General features: G+C 39.9%; 1 protein-coding gene across 1 annotated transcript in view; it reads right to left on the bottom strand.

The window, feature by feature from the left end:
- The window catches only part of Pde11 (Phosphodiesterase 11), a 1275799-nt gene extending 1269895 nt beyond the window's left edge, over window positions 1–5904 (bottom strand). Inside the window, exon 1 of the mRNA XM_071695072.1 lies at window positions 5769–5904. The gene's annotated coding sequence lies outside the window, so the exon portion shown is untranslated. The remainder of the gene's footprint in view (window positions 1–5768) is intronic.
- Between the last annotated feature and the right edge of the window lie 7826 nt (window positions 5905–13730).

Below are 13730 nucleotides of genomic sequence, written 5' to 3'. Positions count from 1 at the left end.
CCTCTAGACCCTCTCTATTAATACTATTTCTGTGTGCTTGAAGCGTGGTAACCATACTGGAGAAACAAATTTGAGTTTTCGCCTTAACTTCGATGTGAACAACTTGCTGAACATCTAGATCCTTATCCATGAACTTGAATGCACTTTTAATATCTGCCACTACGCAGTTGGTTCCCTTAAGTATCTTAATTAGACGGGACTGGCGACAGGTTATGGAAGATGTCGACTCCCAAGTCCTTTTCATAAACAGATCCCTGTTCAAATAATAACAAGGCCCTCTTTCACCGTGACGCATTCTCATCACTTTACATTCACTCAGGTAGAACTTCATAAACCATGTACCAGACCACGGAATTCTATCAAAGTCCCCTTGTCCCCTTGATGCAATCCTCACGCTTTCCACTTCCCTCATAACCTGCAAACACATATAAGACTATTCGCCTACTGGCAAGTCACTGACATATAAAAGAGAATACTGGTCCTAAAACAGAACCCTGTGGCACGCCGCTGGGGTCCTCAACCCATTTCGAGATGGCTCCTCTGATATGCGTCCTTTTTTTTCGCCCTGCCACTTAATCAGATCTGTGCCGGCATCACGGGCAACTTTATTGTGCACCCTATGCTCATCCAGTGAGCAGTAGCGAAAAGAAGATTACAGAAGTCACAAAAACTACCCCCAGTGTGGCTGATTTCATTACGTGAACTGTTACCTAATTGGTTCATTACATAAGCTTCATTACATACATTACATCGTCTTCCATGTGGTAATTTTACCAACCCGACGCATAAACTGGATACAACCTTAGAATTTCGAGAATTTCACTGATAACAATAAGGCGTCGTGATATCTTTTACATGGTTTACTTACATAACCATATAACCAGTGAAGGAGTCTCCCCCACGCGTGTGTGAAACTACCTCTTTGTAATCACGTATTTGTACTGTGCAAGGAGGGAATTTTACACTAGTAGGGGCCGTACATCATGAACATTCCCTAGTATCATACAATCTCTTAAATTAATGTATGCTCTCTGCATTAAAAAAAAAAAAAATCAGAGAGTGTGTGTCTGTGTGTGTGTGTGTGTGTGTGTGTGTGTGTGTGTGTATAATTACCAATTTGTACAATACGGGGCCTCATCTCTAATTCTCTTTACGATCATACAGATTTCAAAATTTCTATATACTGTCAGTGCTCACAACTTCATTACTTGGCTCACTTCGTCCATCCACTTCAATGATACTTCAAAAGTACACCTTTACAGCTATCATAACATAAATCTTCCTTAATTTCTGGTCATCTTTCAAGTTCGTGAAATTGAATTTGAACACTGTGGTACTGCCTCCCTTACTCCCCTCCCTCCCATGATGAGCAGCTTTAAAGCGTCTACCCTGACACGTAACTAGGCTTTCTTAATCCAGGTACCATCTTGCCCTCCACTGGATCTTCTCTATCATTACCTGCATCCTTCTTTAGGTGATGTGACAATACTCAAGATGCATGTTCTAATAATGGCCTCAGCTGCATATTGTTAACTGAACATCTTTTCACGAATCTATACTCAATCTTAATATCATTCAGTAAACACTTTGCCGACTTTATAATTTTACTGACGTGGTGTTCTGGCGTTTGATTTAGTACGATACCCTCTCACATACAGATTTATGTTACTTCTTTTCCCCCAGATAAATCGCCATCATATCGACGCCTTCTTTCCTGTAACTTGTAGAGGTAGTTCTACACTTTGGCGCCTAATCTCTTGTAACTTTCTGAACTATACATCTCGCACACTTTCTTCTAGTTTCAGCATTCATAGCTTCTTCACAACTTCATTTATCCACTACTCTCATGCTATAAAGGAACATCTTACCATCATCTCTTATTAGAAGTTTCTAGTTATGACCTCAAGTTGTTCTATCTTTGCATCTGACTGTCATCATCAAACTGGTTTAGAAACTCGAAGATTGTGATTAAGTCTTCTTTTTCTTGTTTCTTCCATGGTCGGCAAATTTATGTCTTTAAGGTACCATCTTTATAGCCCTCTTGACTTTCTCTATTAGTTTTTCGTGCTTCTAAAATGTGGTGACCAAGCCTGATAAGCATATTCTAGTCTTCGTCTGTATACGCTGTAAAGAGCTTTCTGAACATTTCCTTATCGACTTACTTAAATGCACATATAATATCTATCAGTAGACAGTTTGTCTCCTTTGAATTTCTCCTTCGATGGAGCGTTGGCGACAAGCGAATCACAAAATGTAGCCTACCTAGCATCTCACATACACATACTCCTGTAGTTTATTTCTTCTAAATCATATTTACATGTATATTTTCAAGTGTGTGATCCATCCTCATTATTTTGGATCTACCCGGGTAGAATGTGTTCCAGCGTTATCAGATCAACCTCGGGGCATGTTTAAATCCCTATGTATGCTGACGCGATTCTCGTCCCTACTTATTTCCCTCATAATCTTAGCGTCATCCGTAAACAAGTCTGAGTATGAGACAAACCTGGCGAGACATTTACACAAATCACGTGGAGCAATGGTCCGAAGACTAAGCCCTGCGACACACCATTGTAACATCCAGCTTCTTTACCAAACTTCTATATGGTTCAGAGCAAGACGCCCTCCAGCACTTCTAACCACACTGTTCATCCATCCATCTTGTCTAAAACGGAGCTCGCTGTCTCACAGAAGTCTGAAATTTGTTAAGCAAGACCTTTCCCTGAACACAGAGTGTTTCTCATTTGGGTATCTTCTCTTTTACAATTAATCTTTCTCATTATCTCTACCAAAGGTTTACAGACCATACTCGTCTGAGTCTGGTCTGTCTTTTAACTCAATTTCCCGATATCTTTTCTTACAGGGAGGAGCAACATTTGCTCTCTTCCACTCCTCTGACACCACATCCTCGTCAAGCAGTTATATAATAGTTCAAGCGGAGTGTCAAGTGAATCTCCACATCCCAGTACCACATGGGAAATTTTCACCGAGATCATGTGAACTGTGTAAGTAGAGACCCTTTATCAGTCTGCTTCCTAACAGTTTCAATGTTTTCAAATTCCTCTTCCAACTTCAAAACACTTTTCAACTTATATTTCAGTTTTCTGCATATTTTGTCGACGTCCTTCACAGTTCTTCTTTAACCGATAATCTAACTAATGACGAACATATTGAAGACTTTTATCTTCCTCTGCCTTGTTCAATATATTTCTGCAATGTTCCTCTCCTCATGTTGGCGAGCACTGGTGGAGGACCAGGCAAACCACATTATACTCTAATACTCTATTACTATGAGGCCGTTGACAACTTTAAGGTGAGCCGGTTAGTCTTCCGTTTCTTTCCCGAAACAACTTAGTTTTGAGACTTTCCTTTATCGTTTTTATCCTAACAGACACAATCTGTAACTTAACAATAACTAGGTTTAGGGCTTCTTCTAAAGTGAGATATTTCTACTCATTTCTCTTTAGTTTCAAACTCCTTTCATGTTTTCTCGTTGGCCTTTTTCATGTTTCTTTTAAGGTCTGACCTGAAAGTTTTTGTTCCTCACCGGTCCATAACAAAAAACAAAAAGAATTGAAGCACTTAAGTTTCATTAGAAAAAAGAAAAGATACGAGGACTGTGTTAATGCTGGTGGAGGCGTGTAAAGATCTAATCTTTCTGATCCAGATGTGTCAACAATACCCGTGAGTGAGTTTACAACGCAGTGATAACAACCCTGCCGGTTCCAGCTGGTCACGTGGCGTGGCGCCACCTCTTGAGGGACCGTGAGTCCCACTGCTTACTGTATTACCGCACTGGTCAGATCCGCTTCCGGAAACCGGCTATGAAACTCTAAAGCCCATTAAGGAAAAATCACACAGATCCGCAGTCATTCAATTGAATTATAATTACTTTCAATCGGCAGTAATTAGAATTCCGTAAAAATTATAGTTCCTTTTTGATCGCTGGGCCGAGTCACGTTGGTTTGAGTCAGAAATGAGAAAAAATTCATTAGAGTCTGAAAATGGTCACCGATTTTTAAAATTAATCTCCCTGCACCGATTTATACGGCCGGTGTTCTACCATTCTCCCAATTGATAACTGAAACTTGGGAAAGCTGCAAGGGCCGATCGAATAAATCAACATTGTGTGTGCAACAGTTTCTTTACAGAGATACCACGCACACGTGCACGTTCGTACATATAGTTTCACATTCAAACAAGTGAACAGCCAACACACACCATCTGTCGCCAAGAAGTCTCAGCTTGACAGACCGACTTCCTCGTATGCCTGCACTGCTCGTAACAAGTAACGAGAGAACAGAAGTATAGACTTATGGTATAAAGTTACATACTTTTCCATGACGTCTTATTACCATGATATACAGACAAAATAAACTTCAAACCAGACATATCACTTATGACCTGAACGAACTATCAATCTTCAATATAAAGTGGCTACGTGCGGTATATAGATATTAATAAAGAACCAATTACTTTTAATTTCCTATCCACCGTTACACGAAGACACCGATTTTCCCGTAAATAACCACATTTCCACTCTCCTAGTTACCATGGTAAAGAGAGCAACAAGCAGGATTAATCTTAATTTGCTGCTGGTGTACAATGAGAAGACAAACAGATCAAGAGCAGCATCCATGCTCAACAGTGTACATACTCGTGTGTGTCTTCAAGAGCCGAGGCAAAAATGCCGTCCGCTTAACCTTCCCAAATTTACTCAGCAGTTCGTGTCAATTACTATGTCAACACATCAGCGCCACAATCGGCGGAGTGGCCAATATACAAATGTTTTAACAAGCACACATTTATTCTCATTTACACATATTGTCGCTTTACCTTAGCAAACAACCCCTGATCGCTACTGTGACAAAAAAATTAATAATCATTGCAACTTTCCCCCCATGTTAAGATATCGCTTTTAGAATATCTGTGATATCAATCTTCAGATCAGTATTGACTGGTAATTCATACCGAGAGCCATGCATTACGTAACTTCTTATGAGTTCCACCTAAAGGAAATCTGAAGCTCCACTAACCTCAAATTTTGCAGACAAACTCATCACCGTCTCTGATAACAAACATATATATTGATGAAGAAACACCACGTCTTATCCTGCGTGTCATATACCATGAACGGTGTCTGGTTGTAGTCTTACATAATGGTGAGTACGCGTGCAGTGACCTGTGTCCTAGCATGGAAAATTAAGATATTTTTGGTAGCGGATAATGAAACTGATAAGAGATGCCGTACTAGCCTTATGAACTATCGTTTCTTTTTTTTTTTATCAGTATGAAAGACACTGCAGTACCTGTGTACCATCTCACACTGATATCAAGCAAAATCAACTTTCTCGACATACAGAAGATTCACCGTAGTATAAGTTCCTGTATCAAACCTAGCTACGCCTACTGTTCTTGAGGGAATACAGACATTTATGCCAAAAACGGAACATGCTGAAGTCGACGATGTCAACATCCTTCCTGTTATCTTAATGTAAAAGTTAGGGAGAACCAGGTGCCATGGCGAACATGCTGCGCCTCACACGCAACACCGTCACTAATTTTCTTTTTATTCCCTCCAGCTCATGTGGTCCTATATAAGAACTTTCACACAACTGGCAGTATTTAGGAGAAATTTATGGGTCAATAGCAGCTTCGCTTTATTCTCACTAGAGATATGTTTAACACCAGCTCCCTAAAAGTTTTAAAACAGCAACAATATACAATATCATCAACCTTAAGAATATATGTCGTAAGTTTCTACGTACCTTGTAAAAGGATGAAGGTACCTGTCACCGAAGAGACGATTACAAGTAAAACCTAACCAACTTTTAAGTGAGAAAGCACAAAAATTGTCTAGAGAAAACACAAACAACCTCTCCCTCGCACAGTTCAAGGAACACTGTGGAATCAGCTCAGTCAGCTGACGGCGACACTCGCCTCGCACGGGACGGGAGACATCTGTGGGCCAAAATAGTAACTTCATCAATGTGGCATATCGTCCGTCAGTTGCATTACACCGCTTATTCTTTCAAACAAACGCAAACAAATGAAAAGCAATTGCTCTAAAACATATATATTGCAAAGTGCTCGCAGAAAAATGTATCGAATGTACGTACACTGTAGGCAACTATGCGCGATCAGTGAATCATTATCCTATCTAATTGCTAGTTATCTTGTTTACTACTGGTTGTAAGTGCACTCAGATAGTTCTGCGATATATATATATATATATATATATATATATATATATATATATATATATATATATATATATATATATATATATATATTATTCATTTATCACGCAATCGCTGTTTCCCGAATCATCGTGGTAGCGCCAGGAAACAAGAAAACTCTTGCATTCACCTCCCTAACCCCCATCCATAAACAAATTAAACAACCATGGAGGCATCACGCACCTCTGCTGCAAACCGATATTCAATGGGAACCAATCACTTTCTTCCTACTCGTACACATGCCTTACATCCATGGTAAAAAAAAAAAAAAAAAATTCACTGCTTTACCTCCCACACCATTTACTCTTAAAACCTTCCACAAACCATCTCTATCCACCCTATCATATGCCTTCTCCAGATTCATAAATGCTACATACAAATCCATCTGCTTTTCTAAATATTTCTCACGTACATTCTTCAAAGCAAACACCTGATCCACACATCCTCTACCACTTCTGAAACCACACTGCTCTTCCCCAATCTGATGCTCTGTACATGCCTTCGCCCTCTCAGTCAATAGCCTGCCATATAATTTCCCAGGAACACTCAACAAACTTATGCCTCTGTAATTTGAACCCTCATATTTATCCCCTTTGCCGTTGTACAATGGCACTATGCACGCATTTCGCCAATCCTCAGGCACTTCACCATGAGCCATACATACATTGAATATCCTCACCAACCAGTCGACAACACAGTCACCCCCTTTTTAAATAAATTCCACTGCAATACCATTCAAACCCGCCGCCTTGCCGGATTTCATCTGCCGCAAAGCTTTCCCTACCTCTTCTCTCTTTACCAAGCCATTCTCCCTGACCCTCTCACTTTGCACACCACCTCGACCAAAACACCCTGTATCTGCCACTCTATCATCATATTTTCTTTTATACTTGACCGCTACTTCCCGCGATAGCAAGGCATCGCTAGGGACAGACGATGAAAGACTGCATCCGCTCACATCCATTCTCTATCATGGGCAGTGCACCAAGACCAATAGCTCCCTATACACAACCAGGCCACACATACCTCTCCATGGTTTAACCCAGTCGCTTCACATGCCTTAATTCAGTCCACTGACAACACACCGACCCCAGTTTAACTCATCATTCTAATTCACTTTATCCAATGCACGCCTTTCACCCTCTTGTATGTTCAGGCCACGTTTGCTCAAAAAGTTTTCCGTTCCATCCTTCCACCTCCAATAGTTCTGCTCGTTCTCCTTGTTTCCTCCACTTCTGACAGTTATATCCTCTTTGTCAACCTTTCCTAACTTATTCTGTCTGTATGTCCAAATTATTTCAACACACCCTCTTCTGTTCTCTCAACCACTCTATTCATGACCACACATCTCTCCTGTCCTTTCATTAATTACTCAATTAAAACACCTCATACCATATATTGTCCTCAGAACTTTCATTTCCAACACATCCACCCTCCTCCACACAGTCTCATCTAGAAATAATGACTCGCATTCATATTACAATGTTGGGATTACTATACCATTAAATATAAGCATTTTTACCCTCCCAGATAATGAAATTTCATCCCACACATTTTTCAGTGATCCCAGAGCCTTCTGCCTCTCACCCATCCGATGACTCACTTCAGCTTCCATGTTCTCATTCGCTGTAAAGCCCACTCCCAAGTACCTATAACACTTCACCCCCCCCCTCCCCTCAACTAACTTGTCATCATCCTTGCTGAACCTAATTACCTTGCTTTTATTCACATTTACTCTCAGCTTCCTCCTTTCACACATTCTTCCAAATTCAGTTACCAACTTCTGCCGTTTCACGCTCGAATCTGCCAGCAATGTTGTATCATCGGCGAACGACTAACTCACTTCCCAGGCCCTCTCATCCCCAACAGACTGAATGCTCGCCACTCCCACAAAAACTCTTGCATTTGCCTCCTTCACCACCCCATCCATAAACAAATTAAGCAACCATAATAACATCACACTACCCCACCGCAGACCAGCCTTCACTTGGAACTATTTACTTTCCTCTCTTCCTACTCGTACACATGCCTTACACCCTTGATAGAAACTTCTCTGCTGCTAGCAGCTTTCCTCTCACACAAGGCATATCTATCAACCCTATCCAGGATTCTCCAGATCCATAAATGCCTCATACAAATCCATCCGTTTCTCTCAGTACCGCTCACACACACTTTTAAATATCCGAACAACAGAGCCACACATCCTCTACCATTTCTGAAACCACGCTGTTCCTCCCCAGTCTGAATCATGGTTTGTACAAGCCTTCGCTCTCTCAATTACTACCCTCCCATACAACTCACCAGGAATACTCAACAGACTTATGCTTCTGTAATTTGAACACTGATCTTTATCCCCCTTGCCTTTGTACAATGTCACTATGCACACATTCCGCCAGTCCTCAGGCATCTCACCACGATCCATACATATAGTGAATATCCTTACCAAATAACCCACAACATAGTCACCCCTTTCTTAATGAATTCAACAGCAATACCATCCCGGCCACCTTGCCACATTTCATCCTTTGAGAGGTTTTCGCCACCTCTTACTTCACCAAGCTACTCTCCATGACTCTCACTTCTCACACCACCCCTACTAAAACACCCTACATCTGCCACGCTATCATCAAACACATTCAACAGAACCTCAAAATACTCACTCCCATTCTTCCTCACTCATTTACCTGTTATCACTTCCCCCCCCTTGCCCCTTCATTGATATTCCTATTTGTTCTCTTCTTTTTTGCACATTATTAATCTCCTTACAAAACATCTTATTTTCCCTAAAGTTTACTGATTAACCGTGAGGACACGTTAACCCTCCTAGTCTGCTTAAAGATACAAACCTCCAAGTCTGCTTAAATATACAAACATGCAGTCTGCTCCGGTAAAAGTGATCCCAAACTATAACCTGTCATTGCTTAGCCTTACAAAGTATATATATATATATATATATATATATATATATATATATATATATATATATATATATATATATATATATATATATATATATATATACATATGTATAACTTTGAACAACCTGCGAGGAAGTGACGACCATTCATATCTCAAACCTAACCTCTTTCATCCACCCAATCATAATGAGGGCGTCGACTTTTGGCATACACAGCGGACTGTTGAACCTTTGTCGTCACTGTTGCACAAATAATGACGTTTTCTTTTTGCTTTCTTTTCCTGTTCTTGAGAAGCATTAGCATCTTGCTGGACTCTAGCGTCTTGACTGACTCGATTAGCGAATGGAACTCGCGGTTAATAAGGTCGCAATGTTCATATAGGCTTAATAAGATGTATTTCAAGTTTTTGTAGAAATATCCGAGCTTGAAATTTCTTTTCTATTCCAGTTTGCTTTGACTAAAACCAGCAGACCATAAACAATATAAGCTGGGATGATCATTATATTGTCAAACAGTGACATTGGCCATCTCCTAGTTTGACACTGTGAGTGATAGGTTGACAAAATGACTCAAAGTTGTCTACAACGACTTTAGTTGAGTTGTAGGAGTCAGTAATGTTGGCTATCTTATTCACTTACTCACTGTAAGAACTGAATTACCTCCAGCTATATGAAAAGAGAACATAATCTTCATGTTATCCATCCTTCAACGGTTGAATATCAGGTTCTTCCTGCTGGGTTGGCAAACTGTGCAGGTATTCCAGACGATTTTCCTAACTGCTCCAACAATACTTTGATTGCCAACTTTCAGTTATTTACTTAGAGTAAGGTACAGGAAGTTGTCACGGGTTTCTGTTAGTTATAAAACACAGCTTGCATTGCCCACATTCCACTGCTTCACCTGTGTCATCAGTACAGCCTTCCTCATTGTACATGTAACTGCTCTCTGCGTCACATGCTGCCCATACCTTCATTCCGTATCTGTCAGAGGTTGAGGGTACGTACTGTTGGAACGAGCACTTTCCTCTGTATGGAACTAGTTAAGCAATTGTTGATGATACACCAACGGATGTCCCTCAGTCCAAGTATTCCAGACGTTAGTAATAGGGGCTAATGATCACAAGGATTCGCTCCTTCCAATTCTATTCAGGTTAGCTTTGGTTAAGTTTATGCAATGTCTAACTTAGAAGTCTGCAACCCTTTTATTTTCGGCTGGATGTGGCCAGGAGTTTCATGTATGAGGGCGGCAGGACGAGTTATATGTAATAAGCGGCCGGCAAGCTTGACAACCGACCAAGTTTTGTGATGAATTACATTTTGGGTAAACAAGAAACAGGGATAAACCAACGAGGAAAATATTTACGGGAAGGGCATATGATTCTGAAAGTATTTTATTACAGCTTTATGATGAACGCGTCTTCCTTTTAAGTGGCCCTTATTCATTACACATTATTTGGTATTAAAAAAGTTTTAGGTTGCATTTATCAAATAGCCTCATATTGTGCTAGTTCAATTTTTGTTCTGTATATTTCTGAATGTACAATATATCTGTACGTTTTAGATTGTTAACTTCATGTTTTAATCTTTTGAAGTGTCTTTTGACACATGTTTACCGCATGTGGCAGTGGTGGCCGATCATTACTTGCTAGTAAAGTGGCCGACTGAACCTACATCAATATAAGATCTTGATTTAGCCTAGAAAAACGCTAGGGAGAGCGAATATTCATGTGATCCCATGCAAGTTTGTCGTGACGTCGCCTGGGGTTTCCAGTTCCTTGTCATCAAATCGAATGTATTTTGAGTGCTTGAAGAAAAACTCTTGTGACGTTGTTAGATGAAGTATGGGACGCCTATATCTGTCATCCCAGACGCTTCTTAGAGACTCACCATAAGACTTCAGATCAACAAGTAGTTATTTAACATGTCAAGCTCGATGAGATTGGCGATGTCTCTTGAACCAATTACTCGATTTACTTTTTTCTTTTTGTCATTTTGAAAACAATGGTGAACGTTTTTGAGCAATGAAAAGCTTGAATACAGATAATTATTGTACCCGCACAGAGTGTACTTCCAGGATGTTGATCAATCACATTTCGAGCAATTCTTCCTGTGTTTACATTCTCTAAATCCTCGTCTGTGTAGTCAAAAATAATTCAAAATTATTTTCTTTTCATTTATGTTGATACATTTATGTACGGTTGGATATCATATGGAATATGCATTATGCAACACTTAATCACTTGGCACATCCGGTACTAAAGAAATATCATTGGCATTCAAAATATTTTATATAAGATTGCTGAGTGCCCCTATATACCACCACAAGGTGTCTTGTTACTCTCTTTTTTCAGCAATCTTACATTCTTACCAAGTTAATTGACCCTAAATGAAGGAATAGCATAGAACCTTGATCATGAGAGAGAAACATTGAAAAAAGAATCCTTCTAAAGGGAAAGAGACGCTGTAACTTTCCTGGAGAGTTGGGTGATGTCTAGCATCTTCCATTCGTTTCACTCAACCCACACCCAAAAGTCTCTTGTTCCCTGAAGCCTCATGATAATCTACAGCAAAAGTTGCCTGTCTATTTTGTCGAATATATTCCAGGCCATTATTTGTCATAGTAGCATTCGCCTTCTCCTCTTGGAGAGATCTTTCGGGTAGTATATGCGTCCGTTCAATTAAGTTACTGAGGTAAGTAATGACAAGACAGGAAGCAGGTTTAAAGGTACTGGAAAAGTGCACCGCCTTAGCTGTCGCTTTATTCTCGGTGACTAACAAGATCAGCGATAAAGATAACAACAAATGGTACACGCTTAAGGGATGCAGCACAAACAGTGTGGTAAAAACTGTAAAACAACTGAGACGCAAACTATAAGCATATACAAGATCTTAACAATGGTACGCATATGGATAACGCTTGATTCACGAGAAGCCTCAAAGCACTGAGAGAGGTTGAAGCCATGAATCGTTGTACACAATGAACAATGATTAGCTTTGCTTTGTAAATTTACTTCATGAACTAACAAGCAACAACATCACCACACACGCACAGTAGAAGCAAATCAATGGGCGCCCAAGTGATATATGCATTAAATAATTGAGGATGCCATACGTTTAAATGGGAACTGGAAATAGAAGCTTCGCAGGCTCAACTCGAATAAAGAAGTGTTGCCAACTTGAGAGACTATTTCTATTTCTTTTATCTCTCTTCTTTTAAAGAGACCCGGTTTGTAGAGAATGAGTGTATTACATTTTAAAGTGAGGCAACTGAAGTTAGTCAGCGTATGAAAGTGGAGTTTGCCAAAGGGATGTGAAATCTTATTTTGAATGTAACCGAAACGCAACATCTGGCAGTTGGACATTAAATTCTCCTCAGGTTGCAGGATGATATACTCTAATATTAATCTCCAATATCTGCTACTAGTATTACTTGAAGGAATAATATAAGATCTCTAGCACTACCTGAACCAGAAATCAATAATATGACTTAGTTACAGGAATATACCATAACCTATCACTCAAAACAAGATCGACGTAGAGAATACTAGATAAAAGAAAAAAAAAAAAGACTAGAAATTAAAACACCAGACACTAGTTGTTTAGGGATGCAATGAGAAGTCGTGAAGGAGCAAGATCTGAGGATAACACAACCATTGTTAAGAAAACTGAAGAAGCATTTTAGAGACCATGAGGGGAGTCTAAGAGAATAGAAAGGAACAGAAATACAGTTTTGAGGAGGAGGTTCAGAAGAAACCAAATCAGAGTAAACCACATGAAATCAATAAATAGAAAGCGAAGTGTGATGTGTCCTCCCTAAATGTACTAAAGGCTGTGTAGTCAGAGGAAAACTGAAAATATTGGTCAACGAACTGCAGGAACATTACCTGGAGAGTTTGATATGGAAAAACGGACAAATGTGCACACTAAATCTACAGGAATGGTATCGAAAGGTGTTTATCTAGAGAAAGCAGAGTGCAAGGAAGATTAGGAGCAAAGTCGGAAGCAGATCAGCAAAGCGTTAAGAGTGAGGGAGAGGAACATGAATTCGGGGTGGCAAAAAAAAAAAGGTACTTAGAAAACTGAGCGACGAGGTTGCGAGTAACATGCACTGCTAGAGATGAAGCAATCATGGAAGCATATGGGCTAGTAGATGGAAAGATTAGAAGAGTATTGAGAATACAGGACCAGAGCTTGCTAGCCAAGAGAGAGATTATAGAGACGTAGAGGTTGATACTATCACACCGAGAAATCTAGCTGAAAAGTGAGTAGGCAAATCACTGATTATTTATGGACTGGAAGATCTTACACCAGATAAGAAAGGGAAAAGAAAGAAGACATTAGTATCAAAAGATTGCTGGAAGCTATGGGGCAGCTAAAAGCGATTTCTGTGATAAAGGAAAGAACAGGAGGTTGTAACGAAGACGTTAGGGGTCGACCAGTTTTGGTTACGTTTGAGTTGGAGTCATCATGTCAGGGAGTATTTAGAAAAGGTAAGAATCTTAAAGGTATTGTGGAATTCAGTGAGATACTCATCATGTGTCATTGATCTAAGTAAGAGAGGGAGAAAAGCAGAG

This window comes from Panulirus ornatus, chromosome 4 (genome assembly GCF_036320965.1).
Source record: "Panulirus ornatus isolate Po-2019 chromosome 4, ASM3632096v1, whole genome shotgun sequence".
NCBI classification, from domain to species: Eukaryota; Metazoa; Arthropoda; class Malacostraca; order Decapoda; family Palinuridae; genus Panulirus; species Panulirus ornatus.
This window is presented reverse-complemented; position numbering and strand designations above follow the sequence as displayed.